This window comes from Taudactylus pleione, unplaced genomic scaffold (assembly GCF_031769625.1).
Source record: "Taudactylus pleione unplaced genomic scaffold, aTauple2 ptg000070l, whole genome shotgun sequence".
NCBI classification, from domain to species: domain Eukaryota; kingdom Metazoa; phylum Chordata; class Amphibia; order Anura; family Myobatrachidae; genus Taudactylus; species Taudactylus pleione.
This window is the reverse complement of record NW_028284472.1, coordinates 1,549,932-1,568,775: the sequence shown is the minus strand read 5'-3', so window position 1 is coordinate 1,568,775 and position 18,844 is coordinate 1,549,932. Positions and strand designations below refer to the sequence as shown.

At 36.7% G+C, this 18,844-nt stretch overlaps 13 non-coding genes across 13 annotated transcripts; all 13 read left to right on the top strand.

The window, feature by feature from the left end:
* The first annotated feature begins 1,234 nt into the window (after nucleotides 1-1,234).
* TRNAA-UGC (transfer RNA alanine (anticodon UGC)) lies at nucleotides 1,235-1,306 on the top strand. Its single transcript has one exon. It is a non-coding gene; the product is annotated as a tRNA-Ala (tRNA).
* An 851-nt stretch (nucleotides 1,307-2,157) lies between these two features.
* TRNAA-UGC (transfer RNA alanine (anticodon UGC)) lies at nucleotides 2,158-2,229 on the top strand. Its single transcript has one exon. It is a non-coding gene; the product is annotated as a tRNA-Ala (tRNA).
* An 852-nt stretch (nucleotides 2,230-3,081) lies between these two features.
* On the top strand, nucleotides 3,082-3,153 carry TRNAA-UGC (transfer RNA alanine (anticodon UGC)). The gene has a single exon. It is a non-coding gene; the product is annotated as a tRNA-Ala (tRNA).
* A 1,764-nt stretch (nucleotides 3,154-4,917) lies between these two features.
* TRNAA-UGC (transfer RNA alanine (anticodon UGC)) lies at nucleotides 4,918-4,989 on the top strand. Its single transcript has one exon. It is a non-coding gene; the product is annotated as a tRNA-Ala (tRNA).
* Nucleotides 4,990-6,751: 1,762 nt separating this feature from the next.
* Nucleotides 6,752-6,823, top strand: TRNAA-UGC (transfer RNA alanine (anticodon UGC)). The gene has a single exon. It is a non-coding gene; the product is annotated as a tRNA-Ala (tRNA).
* A 1,565-nt stretch (nucleotides 6,824-8,388) lies between these two features.
* On the top strand, nucleotides 8,389-8,460 carry TRNAA-UGC (transfer RNA alanine (anticodon UGC)). The gene has a single exon. It is a non-coding gene; the product is annotated as a tRNA-Ala (tRNA).
* An 851-nt stretch (nucleotides 8,461-9,311) lies between these two features.
* On the top strand, nucleotides 9,312-9,383 carry TRNAA-UGC (transfer RNA alanine (anticodon UGC)). The gene has a single exon. It is a non-coding gene; the product is annotated as a tRNA-Ala (tRNA).
* Nucleotides 9,384-10,234: 851 nt separating this feature from the next.
* Nucleotides 10,235-10,306, top strand: TRNAA-UGC (transfer RNA alanine (anticodon UGC)). Its single transcript has one exon. It is a non-coding gene; the product is annotated as a tRNA-Ala (tRNA).
* An 852-nt stretch (nucleotides 10,307-11,158) lies between these two features.
* TRNAA-UGC (transfer RNA alanine (anticodon UGC)) lies at nucleotides 11,159-11,230 on the top strand. Its single transcript has one exon. It is a non-coding gene; the product is annotated as a tRNA-Ala (tRNA).
* Nucleotides 11,231-12,994: 1,764 nt separating this feature from the next.
* On the top strand, nucleotides 12,995-13,066 carry TRNAA-UGC (transfer RNA alanine (anticodon UGC)). Its single transcript has one exon. It is a non-coding gene; the product is annotated as a tRNA-Ala (tRNA).
* A 1,565-nt stretch (nucleotides 13,067-14,631) lies between these two features.
* Nucleotides 14,632-14,703, top strand: TRNAA-UGC (transfer RNA alanine (anticodon UGC)). The gene has a single exon. It is a non-coding gene; the product is annotated as a tRNA-Ala (tRNA).
* An 851-nt stretch (nucleotides 14,704-15,554) lies between these two features.
* Nucleotides 15,555-15,626, top strand: TRNAA-UGC (transfer RNA alanine (anticodon UGC)). Its single transcript has one exon. It is a non-coding gene; the product is annotated as a tRNA-Ala (tRNA).
* Nucleotides 15,627-16,477: 851 nt separating this feature from the next.
* TRNAA-UGC (transfer RNA alanine (anticodon UGC)) lies at nucleotides 16,478-16,549 on the top strand. Its single transcript has one exon. It is a non-coding gene; the product is annotated as a tRNA-Ala (tRNA).
* The last annotated feature ends 2,295 nt before the right edge of the window (nucleotides 16,550-18,844 follow it).

Here is an 18,844-nt window from a genome sequence, read left to right as displayed (position 1 = left end):
GATTGAGAGGCAAGTTTAAACACTTTGTGAACAAAAAGAGGATGGACAAGGGCTTGGAGGGCAAGCACTTAATGAAATTTCAAAGAATGGAATGATGACAACATATCAACTCTAGATATATTGTCTGGTGAAGCATTAGTTAGCAATGCCCAAGAGGCAGTCATAGCATGTATCCTTTGTGCTCTTCTACTAAGTTCAAGCATGGTATAATGGTTATACTTCCATCCTCTAAGATGTCCCTAATAACACTGAAAAGTAGTCAATCTCTAGTGAAATGTAAAGATGCAATCACTTGTGCATAAAAATATAGCATCTCATAGGGGATGTAGCTCGGTGGTAGAGTGCATATATGAGGACAAGGGTTCATTCCCCAGCATCTCCATGTTTTGCAAAATGCAGCTTTTTACCATATGTAAACTCTCTAGAAGAGCCACAGATAACAAGCAATCCAATAAAAGTACTCAACAGCAACAGTCAAAGTTGAATACAAATCATAAAAAATCAATCAAATATGATTATATTCAACATCTTCTTCATACCATTTTTCAAAGTAAAGTTCCCATTGAATGCCTATTGCCATTCTCCTACACTGAGGAAAAACATATGGAAAGTAGGGAATAGTTTTTTTTATTTTCAGTGGGAACTGAAGGCGACTACCTGAGCAAAGTTTAATAAAAGAGTGAGACAAATGATATAGTAAAACTAATTGATTAAGATTGAGAGACAAGTTCAAACACTTTGTGAACAGAAATAGGATGGACAAGGGCTTGGAGGGCAAGCACTTAATGAAATTTCAAAGCTTGGAATGATGACAACATATCAACTCTAGATAGATTGTCTTGTGAAGCATTAGTTAGCAATGCCCAAGAGGCAGTCATAGCATGCATCCTTTGTGCCCTTCTACTAAATTCTGACACTGATGACCAAACAGAATGTAAGAATGCCCTCTAGTTAGCAAAACTTGATCAATATCTACACCATTCATTAGTAAAAGTAGGGGATTCTGATGATAAACCAGTCTCTGATGGAGAACTTTAAGAGCATTACAATGTTTGGAATGGGCATCTCCTTGCATTCTCATCAGCCATGAAAACCATAAAGTCCTTGAAGTCAAGCATGGTATAATGGTTATACTTCCATCCTCTAAGATGTCTCTAATAACACTGAAAAATAGTAAATTTCTAGTGAAAAGTAAAGCTGCAATCACTTTTGTATAAAAATATAGCAGCTCATAGGGGATGTAGCTCAGTGGTAGAGCGCATGCTTTGCATGTATGAGGCCCCGGGTTCAATCTCCGGCATCTCCGTGTTTTGCAAAATGCAGCTTTTTACCATATGTAAACTCTCTAGAAGAGCCACAGATAACAAGCAATCCAATAAAAGTACTCTACAGCAACAGTCAAAGTTGAATACAAATCATAAAAAATCAATCAAATATGATTATATTCAACATCGTCTTCATACCATTTTTCAAAGTAAAGTTCCCATTGAATGCCTATTGCCATTCTCCTACACTGAGGGAAATCATATGGTTAGTAGGAAATAGATTATTTATTTTCAGTGGGAACTGAAGGCTACTACCTGAGCAAAGTTTAATAAAAGAGCGAGACAAATAATATAGTAAAACTAATTGATTAAGATTGAGAGACAAGTTCAAACACTTTGTGAACAAAAAGAGGATGGACATGGGCTTGGAGGGCAAGCACTTAATGAAATTCCAAAGCATGGAATGATGACAACATATCAACTCGAGATAGATTGTCTGGTGAAGCATTAGTTAGCAATGCCCAAGAGGCAGTCATAGCATGCATCCTTTGTGCCATTCTACTAAGTTCTGACACTGATGACCAAACAGAATGTAAGAAAGCCCTCTAGTTAGCAAAACTTGATCAATATCCACACCATTCATTAGAAAAAGTAGGGGATTCTGATGACAAACCAGTCTCTGATGGAGAACTTTAAGAGCATTCCAATGTTTGGAATGGGCATCTCCTTGCATTCTCATCAGCCATGAAAACCATAAAGTCCTTGAAGTCAAGCATGGTATAATGGTTATACTTCCATCCTCTAAGATGTCCCTAATAACACTGAAAAGTAGTAAATCTCTAGTGAAATGTAAAGCTGCAATCACTTTTGTATAATTGTATAGCAGCTCATAGGGGATGTAGCTCAGTGGTAGAGCGCATGCTTTGCATGTATGAGGCCCCGGGTTCAATCTCCGGCATCTCCATGTTTTGCAAAATTCAGCTTTTTACCATATGTAAACTCTCTAGAAGAGACACAGATAACAAGCAAACCAATAAAAGTAATCTACAGCAATAGTCAAAGTTGAATACAAATCATAAAAAATCAATCAAATATGATTATTTTCAACATCTTCTTCATAGCATTTTTCAAAGTAAAGTTCCCATTGAATGCCTATTGCCATTCTCCTATACTGAGGGAAAACATATGGAAAGTAGGAAATAGTTTTTTTTATTTTCAGTGGGAACTGAAGGCGACTACCTGAGCAAAGTTTAATAAAAGAGTGAGACAAATGATATAGTAAAACTAATTGATTAAGATTGAGAGACAAGTTCAAACACTTTGTGAACAGAAAGAGGATGGACAAGGGCTTGGAGGGCAAGCACTTAATGAAATTTCAAAGCATGGAATGATGACAACATATCAACTCTAGATAGATTGTCTGGTGAAGCATTAGTTAGCAATGCCCAAGAGGCAGTCATAGCATGCATCCCTTGTGCCCTTCTACTAAATTCTGACACTGATGACCAAACAGAATGTAAGAATGCCCTCTAGTTAGCAAAACTTGATCAATATCTACACCATTCATTAGTAAAAGTAGGGGATTCTGATGATAAACCAGTCTCTGATGGAGAACTTTAAGAGCATTCCAATGTTTGGAATGGGCATTTCCTTGCATTCTCATCAGCCATGAAAACCATAAAGTCCTTGAAGTCAAGCATGGTATAATGGTTATACTTCCATCCTCTAAGATGTCTCTAATAACACTGAAAAATAGTAAATTTCTAGTGAAAAGTAAAGCTGCAATCACTTTTGTATAAAAATATAGCAGCTCATAGGGGATGTAGCTCAGTGGTAGAGCGCATGCTTTGCATGTATGAGGCCCCGGGTTCAATCTCCGGCATCTCCGTGTTTTGCAAAATGCAGCTTTTTACCATATGTAAACTCTCTAGAAGAGCCACAGATAACAAGCAATCCAATAAAAGTACTCTACAGCAACAGTCAAAGTTGAATACAAATCATAAAAAATCAATCAAATATGATTATATTCAACATCGTCTTCATACCATTTTTCAAAGTAAAGTTCCCATTGAATGCCTATTGCCATTCTCCTACACTGAGGGAAATCATATGGTTAGTAGGAAATAGATTTTTTATTTTCAGTGGGAACTGTTGGTGACTACCTGAGCAAAGTTTAATAAAAGAGCGAGACAAATAATATAGTAAAACTAATTGATTAAGATTGAGAGACATATTCAAACACTTTGTGAACAAAAAGAGGATGGACATGGGCTTGGAGGGCAAGCTCTTAATGAAATTTCAAAGCATGGATTGATGACAACATATCAACTGTAGCTAGATTGTCTGGTGAAGCATTAGCTAGCTAGCCCAAGAGGCAGTAATAGCATGCATCCTTTGTGCTCTTCTACTAAGTTCTGACACTGATGACCAAACAGAATGTAAGAAAGCCCTCTAGTTAGCAAAACTTGATCAATATCCACACCATTCATTAGTAAAAGTAGGGGATTCTGATGATAAACCATTCTCTGATGGAGAACTTTAAGAGCATTCCAATGTTCGGAATGGGCATCTACTTGCATTCTCATCAGCAATGAAAACCATAAAGTCCTTGAAGTCAAGCATGGTATAATGGTTATACTTCCATCCTCTAAGATGTCCCTAATAACACTTAAAAGTAGTAAATCTCTAGTGAAATGTAAAGCTGCAATCACTTGTGCATAAAAATATAGCATCTCATAGGGGATGTAGCTTGGTGGTAGAGTGCATATATGAGGCCCCAGGTTCAATCCCAGGCATCTCCATGTTTTGCAAAATACAGCTTTTTACCATATGTAAACTCTCTAGAAGAGACACAGATTACAAACAATCCAATAAAAGTACTCGACAGCAACAGTCAAAGTTGAATACAAATCATAAAAAATCAATCAAATATGATTATATTCAACATCGTCTTCATACCATTTTTCAAAGTAAAGTTCCCATTGAATGCCTATAGCCATTCTCCTACACTGAGGGAAAACATATGGTAAGTAGGAAATAGATTTTTTATTTTCAGTGGGAACTGAAGGCGACTACCTGAGCAAAGTTTAATAAAAGAGTGAGACAAATAATATAGTAAAACTAATTGATTAAGATTGAGAGACAAGTTCAAACACTTTGTGAACAGAAAGAGGATGGACAAGGGCTTGGAGGGCAAGCGCTTAATGAAATTTCAAAGCATGGAATGATGACAACATATCAACTCTAGATAGATTGTCTGGTGAAGCATTAGTTAGCAATGCACAAGAGGCAGTCATAGCATGCATCCTTTGTGCCCTTCTACAAAATTCTGACACTGATGACCAAACAGAATGTACGAATGCCCTCTAGTTAGCAAAACTTGATCAATATCTACACCATTCATTAGTAAAAGTAGGGGATTCTGATGATAAACCAATCTCTGATGGAGAACTTTAAGAGCATTCCAATGTTTGGAATGGGCATCTCCTTGCATTCTCATCAGCCATGAAAACCATAAAGTCCTTGAAGTCAAGCATGGTATAATGGTTATACTTCCATCCTCTAAGATGTCCCTAATAACACTGAAAAGTAGTAAATCTCTTGTGAAATGTAAAGCTGCAATCACTTTTGCATAAGAAAATAGCTGCTCATAGGGGATGTAGCTCAGTGGTAGAGTGCATGCTTTGCATGTATGAGGCCCCAGGTTCAATCCCTGGCATCTCCATGTTTTGCAAAATGCAGCTTTTTACCATATGTAAACTCTCTAGAAGAGCCACAGATTACAAACAATCCAATAAAAGTACTCGACAGCAACAGTCAAAGTTGAATACAAATCATAAAAAATCAATCAAATATGATTATATTCAACATCGTCTTCATACCATTTTTCAAAGTAAAGTTCCCATTGAATGCCTATAGCCATTCTCCTACACTGAGGGAAAACATATGGTAAGTAGGAAATAGATTTTTTATTTTCAGTGGGAACTGAAGGCGACTACCTGAGCAAAGTTTAATAAAAGAGCGAGACAAATAATATAGTAAAACTAATTGATTAAGATTGAGAGACAAGTTTAAACACTTTGTGAACAAAAAGAGGATGGACAAGGGCTTGGAGGGCAAGCACTTAATGAAATTTCAAAGCATGGAATGATGACAACATATCAACTCTAGATAGATTGTCTGGTGAAGCATTAGTTAGCAATGCCCAAGAGGCAGTCATAGCATGCATCCTTTGTGCCCTTCTACTAAATTCTGACACTGATGACCAACAGAATGTAAGAAAGCCCTCTAGTTAGCAAAACTTGATCAATATCTACACCATTCATTAGTAAAAGTAGGGGATTCTGATGATAAACCAGTCTCTGATGGAGAACTTTAAGAGCATTCCAATGTTCGGAATGGGCATCTCCTTGCATTCTCATCAGCCATGAAAACCATAAAGTCCTTGAAGTCAAGCATGGTATAATGGTTATACTTCCATCCTCTAAGATGTCCCTAATAACACTGAAAAGTAGTAAATCTCTAGTGAAATGTAAAGCTGCAATCACTTTTGCATAAGAAAATAGCAGCTCTAAGGGGATGTAGCTCAGTGCTTTGCACGTAGGAGGCCCCGGGTTCAATCCCAGGCATCTCCATGTTTTGCAAAATACAGCTTTTTACCATATGTAAACTCTCTAGAAGAGACACAGATAACAAGCAAACCAATAAAAGTAATCTACAGCAATAGTCAAAGTTGAATACAAATCATAAAAAATCAATCAAATATGATTATTTTCAACATCTTCTTCATAGCATTTTTCAAAGTAAAGTTCCCATTGAATGCCTATTGCCATTCTCCTATACTGAGGGAAAACATATGGAAAGTAGGAAATATTTTTTATTATTTTCAGTGGGAACTGAAGGCGACTACCTGAGCAAAGTTTAATAAAAGAGTGAGACAAATGATATAGTAAAACTAATTGATTAAGATTGAGAGACAAGTTCAAACACTTTGTGAACAGAAAGAGGATGGACAAGGGCTTGGAGGGCAAGCACTTAATGAAATTTCAAAGCATGGAATGATGACAACATATCAACTCTAGATAGATTGTCTGGTGAAGCATTAGTTAGCAATGCCCAAGAGGCAGTCATAGCATGCATCCCTTGTGCCCTTCTACTAAATTCTGACACTGATGACCAAACAGAATGTAAGAATGCCCTCTAGTTAGCAAAACTTGATCAATATCTACACCATTCATTAGTAAAAGTAGGGGATTCTGATGATAAACCAGTCTCTGATGGAGAACTTTAAGAGCATTCCAATGTTTGGAATGGGCATTTCCTTGCATTCTCATCAGCCATGAAAACCATAAAGTCCTTGAAGTCAAGCATGGTATAATGGTTATACTTCCATCCTCTAATATGTCCCTAATAACACTGAAAAGTAGTAAATCTCTAGTGAAATGTAAAGCTGCAATCACTTTTGTATAAAAATATAGCAGTTCATAGGGGATGTAGCTCAGTGGTAGAGCGCATGCTTTGCATGTATGAGGCCCCGGGTTCAATCCCTGGCATCTCCATGTTTTGCAAAATGCAGCTTTTTACCATATGTAAACTCTCTAGAAGAGCCACAGATTACAAACAATCCAATAAAAGTACTCGACAGCAACAGTCAAAGTTGAAAACAAATCATAAAAAATCAATCAAATATGATTATATTCAACATCGTCTTCATACCATTTTTCAAAGTAAAGTTCCCATTGAATGCCTATAGCCATTCTCCTACACTGAGGGAAAACATATGGTAAGTAGGAAATAGATTTTTTATTTTCAGTGGGAACTGAAGGCGACTACCTGAGCAAAGTTTAATAAAAGAGCGAGACAAATAATATAGTAAAACTAATTGATTAAGATTGAGAGGCAAGTTTAAACACTTTGTGAACAAAAAGAGGATGGACAAGGGCTTGGAGGGCAAGCGCTTAATGAAATTTCAAAGAATGGAATGATGACAACATATCAACTCTAGATATATTGTCTGGTGAAGCATTAGTTAGCAATGCCCAAGAGGCAGTCATAGCATGTATCCTTTGTGCTCTTCTACTAAGTTCAAGCATGGTATAATGGTTATACTTCCATCCTCTAAGATGTCCCTAATAACACTGAAAAGTAGTCAATCTCTAGTGAAATGTAAAGATGCAATCACTTGTGCATAAAAATATAGCATCTCATAGGGGATGTAGCTCGGTGGTAGAGTGCATATATGAGGACAAGGGTTCATTCCCCAGCATCTCCATGTTTTGCAAAATGCAGCTTTTTACCATATGTAAACTCTCTAGAAGAGCCACAGATAACAAGCAATCCAATAAAAGTACTCAACAGCAACAGTCAAAGTTGAATACAAATCATAAAAAATCAATCAAATATGATTATATTCAACATCTTCTTCATACCATTTTTCAAAGTAAAGTTCCCATTGAATGCCTATTGCCATTCTCCTACACTGAGGAAAAACATATGGAAAGTAGGGAATAGTTTTTTTTATTTTCAGTGGGAACTGAAGGCGACTACCTGAGCAAAGTTTAATAAAAGAGTGAGACAAATGATATAGTAAAACTAATTGATTAAGATTGAGAGACAAGTTCAAACACTTTGTGAACAGAAATAGGATGGACAAGGGCTTGGAGGGCAAGCACTTAATGAAATTTCAAAGCTTGGAATGATGACAACATATCAACTCTAGATAGATTGTCTTGTGAAGCATTAGTTAGCAATGCCCAAGAGGCAGTCATAGCATGCATCCTTTGTGCCCTTCTACTAAATTCTGACACTGATGACCAAACAGAATGTAAGAATGCCCTCTAGTTAGCAAAACTTGATCAATATCTACACCATTCATTAGTAAAAGTAGGGGATTCTGATGATAAACCAGTCTCTGATGGAGAACTTTAAGAGCATTACAATGTTTGGAATGGGCATCTCCTTGCATTCTCATCAGCCATGAAAACCATAAAGTCCTTGAAGTCAAGCATGGTATAATGGTTATACTTCCATCCTCTAAGATGTCTCTAATAACACTGAAAAATAGTAAATTTCTAGTGAAAAGTAAAGCTGCAATCACTTTTGTATAAAAATATAGCAGCTCATAGGGGATGTAGCTCAGTGGTAGAGCGCATGCTTTGCATGTATGAGGCCCCGGGTTCAATCTCCGGCATCTCCGTGTTTTGCAAAATGCAGCTTTTTACCATATGTAAACTCTCTAGAAGAGCCACAGATAACAAGCAATCCAATAAAAGTACTCTACAGCAACAGTCAAAGTTGAATACAAATCATAAAAAATCAATCAAATATGATTATATTCAACATCGTCTTCATACCATTTTTCAAAGTAAAGTTCCCATTGAATGCCTATTGCCATTCTCCTACACTGAGGGAAATCATATGGTTAGTAGGAAATAGATTATTTATTTTCAGTGGGAACTGAAGGCTACTACCTGAGCAAAGTTTAATAAAAGAGCGAGACAAATAATATAGTAAAACTAATTGATTAAGATTGAGAGACAAGTTCAAACACTTTGTGAACAAAAAGAGGATGGACATGGGCTTGGAGGGCAAGCACTTAATGAAATTCCAAAGCATGGAATGATGACAACATATCAACTCGAGATAGATTGTCTGGTGAAGCATTAGTTAGCAATGCCCAAGAGGCAGTCATAGCATGCATCCTTTGTGCCATTCTACTAAGTTCTGACACTGATGACCAAACAGAATGTAAGAAAGCCCTCTAGTTAGCAAAACTTGATCAATATCCACACCATTCATTAGAAAAAGTAGGGGATTCTGATGACAAACCAGTCTCTGATGGAGAACTTTAAGAGCATTCCAATGTTTGGAATGGGCATCTCCTTGCATTCTCATCAGCCATGAAAACCATAAAGTCCTTGAAGTCAAGCATGGTATAATGGTTATACTTCCATCCTCTAAGATGTCCCTAATAACACTGAAAAGTAGTAAATCTCTAGTGAAATGTAAAGCTGCAATCACTTTTGTATAAAAATATAGCAGCTCATAGGGGATGTAGCTCAGTGGTAGAGCGCATGCTTTGCATGTATGAGGCCCCGGGTTCAATCCCAGGCATCTCCATGTTTTGCAAAATACAGCTTTTTACCATATGTAAACTCTCTAGAAGAGCCACAGATAACAAGCAATCCAATAAAAGTACTCTACAGCTACAGTCAAAGTTGAATACAAATCATAAAAAATCAATCAAATATGATTATATTCAACATCGTCTTCATACCATTTTTCAAAGTAAAGTTCCCATTGAATGCCTATAGCCATTCTCCTACACTGAGGGAAAACATATGGTAAGTAGGAAATAGATTATTTATTTTCAGTGGGAACTGAAGGCGACTACCTGAGCAAAGTTTAATAAAAGAGCCAGACAAATAATATAGTAAAACTAATTGATTAAGATTGAGAGACAAGTTCAAACACTTTGTGAACAAAAAGAGGATGGACAAGGGCTTGGAGGGCAAGCACTTAATTAAATTTTAAAGCATGGATTGATGACAACATATCAACTGTAGATATATTGTCTGGTGAAGCATTAGTTAGCAATGCCCAAGAGGCAGTCATAGCATGCATCCTTTGTGCCCTTCTACTAAGTTCTGACACTGATGACCAAACAGAATGTAAGAAAGCCCTCTAGTTAGCAAAACTTGATCAATATCCACACCATTCATTAGAAAAAGTAGGGTATTCTGATGACAAACCAGTCTCTGATGGAGAACTTTAAGAGCATTCCAATGTTTGGAATGGGCATCTCCTTGCATTCTCATCAGCCATGAAAACCATAAAGTCCTTGAAGTCAAGCATGGTATAATGGTTATACTTACATCCTCTAAGATGTCCCTAATAACACTGAAAAGTAGTAAATCTCTAGTGAAATGTAAAGCTGCAATCACTTTTGTATAATTGTATAGCAGCTCATAGGGGATGTAGCTCAGTGGTAGAGCGCATGCTTTGCATGTATGAGGCCCCGGGTTCAATCTCCGGCATCTCCATGTTTTGCAAAATTCAGCTTTTTACCATATGTAAACTCTCTAGAAGAGACACAGATAACAAGCAAACCAATAAAAGTAATCTACAGCAATAGTCAAAGTTGAATACAAATCATAAAAAATCAATCAAATATGATTATTTTCAACATCTTCTTCATAGCATTTTTCAAACTAAAGTTCCCATTGAATGCCTATTGCCATTCTCCTATACTGAGGGAAAACATATGGAAAGTAGGAAATAGTTTTTTTTATTTTCAGTGGGAACTGAAGGCGACTACCTGAGCAAAGTTTAATAAAAGAGTGAGACAAATGATATAGTAAAACTAATTGATTAAGATTGAGAGACAAGTTCAAACACTTTGTGAACAGAAAGAGGATGGACAAGGGCTTGGAGGGCAAGCACTTAATGAAATTTCAAAGCATGGAATGATGACAACATATCAACTCTAGATAGATTGTCTGGTGAAGCATTAGTTAGCAATGCCCAAGAGGCAGTCATAGCATGCATCCCTTGTGCCCTTCTACTAAATTCTGACACTGATGACCAAACAGAATGTAAGAATGCCCTCTAGTTAGCAAAACTTGATCAATATCTACACCATTCATTAGTAAAAGTAGGGGATTCTGATGATAAACCAGTCTCTGATGGAGAACTTTAAGAGCATTCCAATGTTTGGAATGGGCATTTCCTTGCATTCTCATCAGCCATGAAAACCATAAAGTCCTTGAAGTCAAGCATGGTATAATGGTTATACTTCCATCCTCTAAGATGTCTCTAATAACACTGAAAAATAGTAAATTTCTAGTGAAAAGTAAAGCTGCAATCACTTTTGTATAAAAATATAGCAGCTCATAGGGGATGTAGCTCAGTGGTAGAGCGCATGCTTTGCATGTATGAGGCCCCGGGTTCAATCTCCGGCATCTCCGTGTTTTGCAAAATGCAGCTTTTTACCATATGTAAACTCTCTAGAAGAGCCACAGATAACAAGCAATCCAATAAAAGTACTCTACAGCAACAGTCAAAGTTGAATACAAATCATAAAAAATCAATCAAATATGATTATATTCAACATCGTCTTCATACCATTTTTCAAAGTAAAGTTCCCATTGAATGCCTATTGCCATTCTCCTACACTGAGGGAAATCATATGGTTAGTAGGAAATAGATTTTTTATTTTCAGTGGGAACTGTTGGTGACTACCTGAGCAAAGTTTAATAAAAGAGCGAGACAAATAATATAGTAAAACTAATTGATTAAGATTGAGAGACATATTCAAACACTTTGTGAACAAAAAGAGGATGGACATGGGCTTGGAGGGCAAGCTCTTAATGAAATTTCAAAGCATGGATTGATGACAACATATCAACTGTAGCTAGATTGTCTGGTGAAGCATTAGCTAGCTAGCCCAAGAGGCAGTAATAGCATGCATCCTTTGTGCTCTTCTACTAAGTTCTGACACTGATGACCAAACAGAATGTAAGAAAGCCCTCTAGTTAGCAAAACTTGATCAATATCCACACCATTCATTAGTAAAAGTAGGGGATTCTGATGATAAACCATTCTCTGATGGAGAACTTTAAGAGCATTCCAATGTTCGGAATGGGCATCTACTTGCATTCTCATCAGCAATGAAAACCATAAAGTCCTTGAAGTCAAGCATGGTATAATGGTTATACTTCCATCCTCTAAGATGTCCCTAATAACACTTAAAAGTAGTAAATCTCTAGTGAAATGTAAAGCTGCAATCACTTGTGCATAAAAATATAGCATCTCATAGGGGATGTAGCTTGGTGGTAGAGTGCATATATGAGGCCCCAGGTTCAATCCCAGGCATCTCCATGTTTTGCAAAATACAGCTTTTTACCATATGTAAACTCTCTAGAAGAGACACAGATTACAAACAATCCAATAAAAGTACTCGACAGCAACAGTCAAAGTTGAATACAAATCATAAAAAATCAATCAAATATGATTATATTCAACATCGTCTTCATACCATTTTTCAAAGTAAAGTTCCCATTGAATGCCTATAGCCATTCTCCTACACTGAGGGAAAACATATGGTAAGTAGGAAATAGATTTTTTATTTTCAGTGGGAACTGAAGGCGACTACCTGAGCAAAGTTTAATAAAAGAGTGAGACAAATAATATAGTAAAACTAATTGATTAAGATTGAGAGACAAGTTCAAACACTTTGTGAACAGAAAGAGGATGGACAAGGGCTTGGAGGGCAAGCGCTTAATGAAATTTCAAAGCATGGAATGATGACAACATATCAACTCTAGATAGATTGTCTGGTGAAGCATTAGTTAGCAATGCACAAGAGGCAGTCATAGCATGCATCCTTTGTGCCCTTCTACAAAATTCTGACACTGATGACCAAACAGAATGTACGAATGCCCTCTAGTTAGCAAAACTTGATCAATATCTACACCATTCATTAGTAAAAGTAGGGGATTCTGATGATAAACCAATCTCTGATGGAGAACTTTAAGAGCATTCCAATGTTTGGAATGGGCATCTCCTTGCATTCTCATCAGCCATGAAAACCATAAAGTCCTTGAAGTCAAGCATGGTATAATGGTTATACTTCCATCCTCTAAGATGTCCCTAATAACACTGAAAAGTAGTAAATCTCTTGTGAAATGTAAAGCTGCAATCACTTTTGCATAAGAAAATAGCTGCTCATAGGGGATGTAGCTCAGTGGTAGAGTGCATGCTTTGCATGTATGAGGCCCCAGGTTCAATCCCTGGCATCTCCATGTTTTGCAAAATGCAGCTTTTTACCATATGTAAACTCTCTAGAAGAGCCACAGATTACAAACAATCCAATAAAAGTACTCGACAGCAACAGTCAAAGTTGAATACAAATCATAAAAAATCAATCAAATATGATTATATTCAACATCGTCTTCATACCATTTTTCAAAGTAAAGTTCCCATTGAATGCCTATAGCCATTCTCCTACACTGAGGGAAAACATATGGTAAGTAGGAAATAGATTTTTTATTTTCAGTGGGAACTGAAGGCGACTACCTGAGCAAAGTTTAATAAAAGAGCGAGACAAATAATATAGTAAAACTAATTGATTAAGATTGAGAGACAAGTTTAAACACTTTGTGAACAAAAAGAGGATGGACAAGGGCTTGGAGGGCAAGCACTTAATGAAATTTCAAAGAATGGAATGATGACAACATATCAACTCTAGATATATTGTCTGGTGAAGCATTAGTTAGCAATGCCCAAGAGGCAGTCATAGCATGTATCCTTTGTGCTCTTCTACTAAGTTCAAGCATGGTATAATGGTTATACTTCCATCCTCTAAGATGTCCCTAATAACACTGAAAAGTAGTAAATCTCTAGTGAAATGTAAAGCTGCAATCACTTGTGCATAAAAATATAGCATCTCATAGGGGATGTAGCTCGGTGGTAGAGTGCATATATGAGGACAAGGGTTCATTCCCCAGCATCTCCATGTTTTGCAAAATGCAGCTTTTTACCATATGTAAACTCTCTAGAAGAGCCAAAGATAACAAGCAATCCAATAAAAGTACTCTACAGCAACAGTCAAAGTTGAATACAAATCATAAAAAATCAATCAATTATGATTATATTCAACATCTTCTTCATACCATTTTTCAAAGTAAAGTTCCCATTGAATGCCTATTGCCATTCTCCTACACTGAGGGAAAACATATGGAAAGTAGGGAATAGTTTTTTTTATTTTCAGTGGGAACTGAAGGCGACTACCTGAGCAAAGTTTAATAAAAGAGTGAGACAAATGATATAGTAAAACTAATTGATTAAGATTGAGAGACAAGTTCAAACACTTTGTGAACAGAAATAGGATGGACAAGGGCTTGGAGGGCAAGCACTTAATGAAATTTCAAAGCTTGGAATGATGACAACATATCAACTCTAGATAGATTGTCTTGTGAAGCATTAGTTAGCAATGCCCAAGAGGCAGTCATAGCATGCATCCTTTGTGCCCTTCTACTAAATTCTGACACTGATGACCAAACAGAATGTAAGAATGCCCTCTAGTTAGCAAAACTTGATCAATATCTCCACCATTCATTAGTAAAAGTAGGGGATTCTGATGATAAACCAGTCTCTGATGGAGAACTTTAAGAGCATTCCAATGTTTGGAATGGGCATCTCCTTGCATTCTCATCAGCCATGAAAACCATAAAGTCCTTGAAGTCAAGCATGGTATAATGGTTATACTTCCATCCTCTAAGATGTCTCTAATAACACTGAAAAGTAGTAAATTTCTAGTGAAAAGTAAAGCTGCAATCACTTTTGTATAAAAATATAGCAGCTCATAGGGGATGTAGCTCAGTGGTAGAGCGCATGCTTTGCATGTATGAGGCCCCGGGTTCAATCTCCGGCATCTCCGTGTTTTGCAAAATGCAGCTTTTTACCATATGTAAACTCTCTAGAAGAGTCACAGATAACAAGCAATCCAATAAAAGTACTCTACAGCAACAGTCAAAGTTGAATACAAATCATAAAAAATCAATCAAATATGATTATATTCAACATCGTCTTCATACCATTTTTCAAAGTAAAGTTCCCATTGAATGCCTATTGCCATTCTCCTACACTGAGGGAAAACATATGGAAAGTAGGGAATAGTTTTTTTTATTTTCAGTGGGAACTGAAGGCGACTACCTGAGCAAAGTTTAATAAAAGAGTGAGACAAATAATATAGTAAAACTAATTGATTAAGATTGAGAGACAAGTTCAAACACTTTGTGAACAGAAAGAGGATGGACAAGGGCTTGGAGGGCAAGCACTTAATGAAATTTCAAAGCATGGAATTATGACAACATATCAACTCTAGTTAGATTGTCTGGTGAAGCATTAGTTAGCAATGCCCAAGAGGCAGTCATAGCATGCATCCTTTGTGCCCTTCTACTAAATTCTGACACTGATGACCAACAGAATGTAAGAATGCCCTCTAGTTAGCAAAACTTGATCAATATCTACACCATTCATTAGTAAAAGTAGGGGATTCTGATGATAAACCAGTCTCTGATGGAGAACTTTAAGAGCATTCCAATGTTTGGAATGGGCATCTCCTTGCATTCTCATCAGCCAAGAAAACCATAAAGTCCTTGAAGTCAAGCATGGTATAATGGTAATACTTCCATCCTCTAAGATGTCTCTAATAACACTGAAAAGTAGTAAATTTCTAGTGAAAAGTAAAGCTGCAATCACTTTTGTATAAAAATATAGCAGCTCATAGGGGATGTAGCTCAGTGGTAGAACGCATGCTTTGCATGTATGAGGCCCCAGGTTCAATCCCCGGCATCTCCATGTTTTGCAAAATGCAGCTTTTTACCATATGTAAACTCTCTAGAAGAGCCACAGATAACAAGCAATCCAATAAAAGTACTCTACAGCAACAGTCAAAGTTGAACACAAATCATAAAAAATTAATCAAATATGATTATATTCAACATCGTCTTCATACCATTTTTCAAAGTAAAGTTCCCATTGAATGCCTATAGCCATTCTCCTACACTGAGGGAAAACATATGGTAAGTAGGAAATAGATTTTTTATTTTCAGTGGGAACTGAAGGTGACTACCTGAGCAAAGTTTAATAAAAGAGCGAGACAAATAATTTAGTAAAACTAATTGATTAAGATTGAGAGACAAGTTTAAACACTTTGTGAACAAAAAGAGGATGGACAAGGGCTTGGAGGGCAAGCACTTAATGAAATTTCAAAGCATGGAATGATGACAACATTTCAACTCTAGATAGATTGTCTGGTGAAGCATTAGTTAGCAATGCCCAAGAGGCAGTCATAGCATGCATCCTTTGTGCCCTTCTACTAAATTCTGACACTGATGACCAACAGAATGTAAGAAAGCCCTCTAGTTAGCAAAACTTGATCAATATCTACACCATTCATTAGTAAAAGTAGGGGATTCTGATGATAAACCATTCTCTGATGGAGAACTTTAAGAGCATTCCAATGTTCGGAATGGGCATCTCCTTGCATTCTCATCAGCCATGAAAACCATAAAGTCCTTGAAGTCAAGCATGGTATAATGGTTATACTTCCATCCTCTAAGATGTCCCTAATAACACTGAAAAGTAGTAAATCTCTAGTGAAATGTAAAGCTGCAATCACTTTTGTATTAAAAATATACCAGCTCATAGTGGATGTAGCTCAGTGGTAGAGCGCGTGCTTTGCATGTATAAGGCCCTGGGTTCAATCCCCGGCATCTCCATGTTTTGCAAAATACAGCTTTTTACCATATGTAAACTCTGTAGAAGAGTCACAGATAACAAGCAATCCAATAAAAGTACTCTACAGCAATTGTCAAAGTTGAATACAAATCATAAAAAATCAATCAAATATGATTATATTCAACATCGTCTTCATACCATTTTTCAAAATAAAGTTCCCATTGAATGCCTATTGCCATTCTCCTACACTGAGGGAAATCATATGGTAAGTAGGAAATAGATTTTTTATTTTCAGTGGGAAATGTTGGTGACTACCTGAGCAAAGTTTAATAAAAGAGCGAGACAAATAATATAGTAAAACTAATTGATTAAGATTGAGAGACATATTCAAACACTTTGTGAACAAAAAGAGGATGGACATGGGCTTGGAGGGCAAGCACTTAATGAAATTTCAAAGCATGGATTGATGACAACATATCAACTGTAGCTAGATTGTCTGGTGAAGCATTAGCTATCTAGCCCAAGAGGCAGTAATAGCATGCATCCTTTGTGCTCTTCTACTAAGTTCTGACACTGATGACCAAACAGAATGTAAGAAAGCCCTCTAGTTAGCAAAACTTGATCAATATCCACACCATTCATTAGTAAAAGTAGGGGATTCTGATGATAAACCATTCTCTGATGGAGAACTTTAAGAGCATTCCAATGTTCGGAATGGGCATCTACTTGCATTCTCATCAGCAATGAAAACCATAAAGTCCTTGAAGTCAAGCATGGTATAATGGTTATACTTCCATCCTCTAAGATGTCCCTAATAACACTGAAAAGTAGTAAATCTCAAGTGAAATGTAAAGCTGCAATCACTTGTGCATAAAAATATAGCATCTCATAGGGGATGTAGCTCGGTGGTAGAGTGCATATATGAGGACAAGGGTTCAATCCCCGGCATCTCCATGTTTTGCAAAATGCAGCTTTTTACCATATGTAAACTCTCTAGACGAGCCACAGATAACAAGCAATCCAATAAAAGTACTCTACAGCAACAGTCAAAGTTGAATACAGATCATAAAAAATCAATCGAATATGATTATATTCAACATCGTCTTCATACCATTTTTCAAAGTAAAGTTCCCATTGAATGCCTATAGCCATTCTCCTACACTGAGGGAAAACATATGGTAAGTAGGAAATAGATTTTTTATTTTCAGTGGGAACTGAAGGCGACTACCTGAGCAAAGTTTAATAAAAGAGCCAGACAAATAATATAGTAAAACTAATTGATTAAGATTGAGAGACAAGTTCAAACACTTTGTGAACAAAAAGAGGATGGACAAGGGCTTGGAAGGCAAGCACTTAATGAAATTTCAAAGAATGGAATGATGACAACATATCAACTCTAGATAGATTGTCTGGTGAAGCATTAGTTAGCAATGCCCAAGAGGCAGTCATAGCATGCATCCTTTGTGCCCTTCTACTAAATTCTGACACTGATGACCAACAGAATGTAAGAAAGCCCTCTATTTAGCAAAACTTGATCAATATCTACACCATTCATTAGTAAAAGTAGGGGATTCTGATGATAAACCAGTCTCTGATGGAGAACTTTAAGAGCATTCCAATGTTCGGAATGGGCATCTCCTTGCATTCTCATCAGCAATGAAAACCATAAAGTCCTTGAAGTCAAGCATGGTATAATGGTTATACTTCCATCCTCTAAGATGTCCCTAATAACACTGAAAAGTAGTAAATCTCTAGTGAAATGTAAAGCTGCAATCAATTTTGCATAAGAAAATAGCAGCTCTAAGGGGATGTAGCTCAGTGCTTTGCATGTAGGAGGCCCCGGGTTCAATCCCAGGCATCTCCATGTTTTGCAAAATACAGCTTTTTACCATATGTAAACTCTCTAGAAGAGCCACAGATAACAAGCAAACCAATAAAAGTAATCTACAGCAATAGTCAAAGTTGAATAAAAATCATAAAAAATCAATCAAATATGATTATATTCAACATCGTCTTCATACCATTTTTCAAAGTAAAGTTCCCATTGAATGCCTATTGCCATTCTCCTACACTGAGGGAAAACATATGGAAAGTAGGGAATAGTTTTTTTTATTTTCAGTGGGAACTGAAGGCGACTACCTGAGCAAAGTTTAATAAAAGAGTGAGACAAATAATATAGTAAAACTAATTGATTAAGATTGAGAGACAAGTTCAAACACTTTGTGAACAGAAAGAGGATGGACAAGGGCTTGGAGGGCAAGCACTTAATGAAATTTCAAAGCATGGAATTATGACAACATATCAACTCTAGATAGATTGTCTGGTGAAGCATTAGT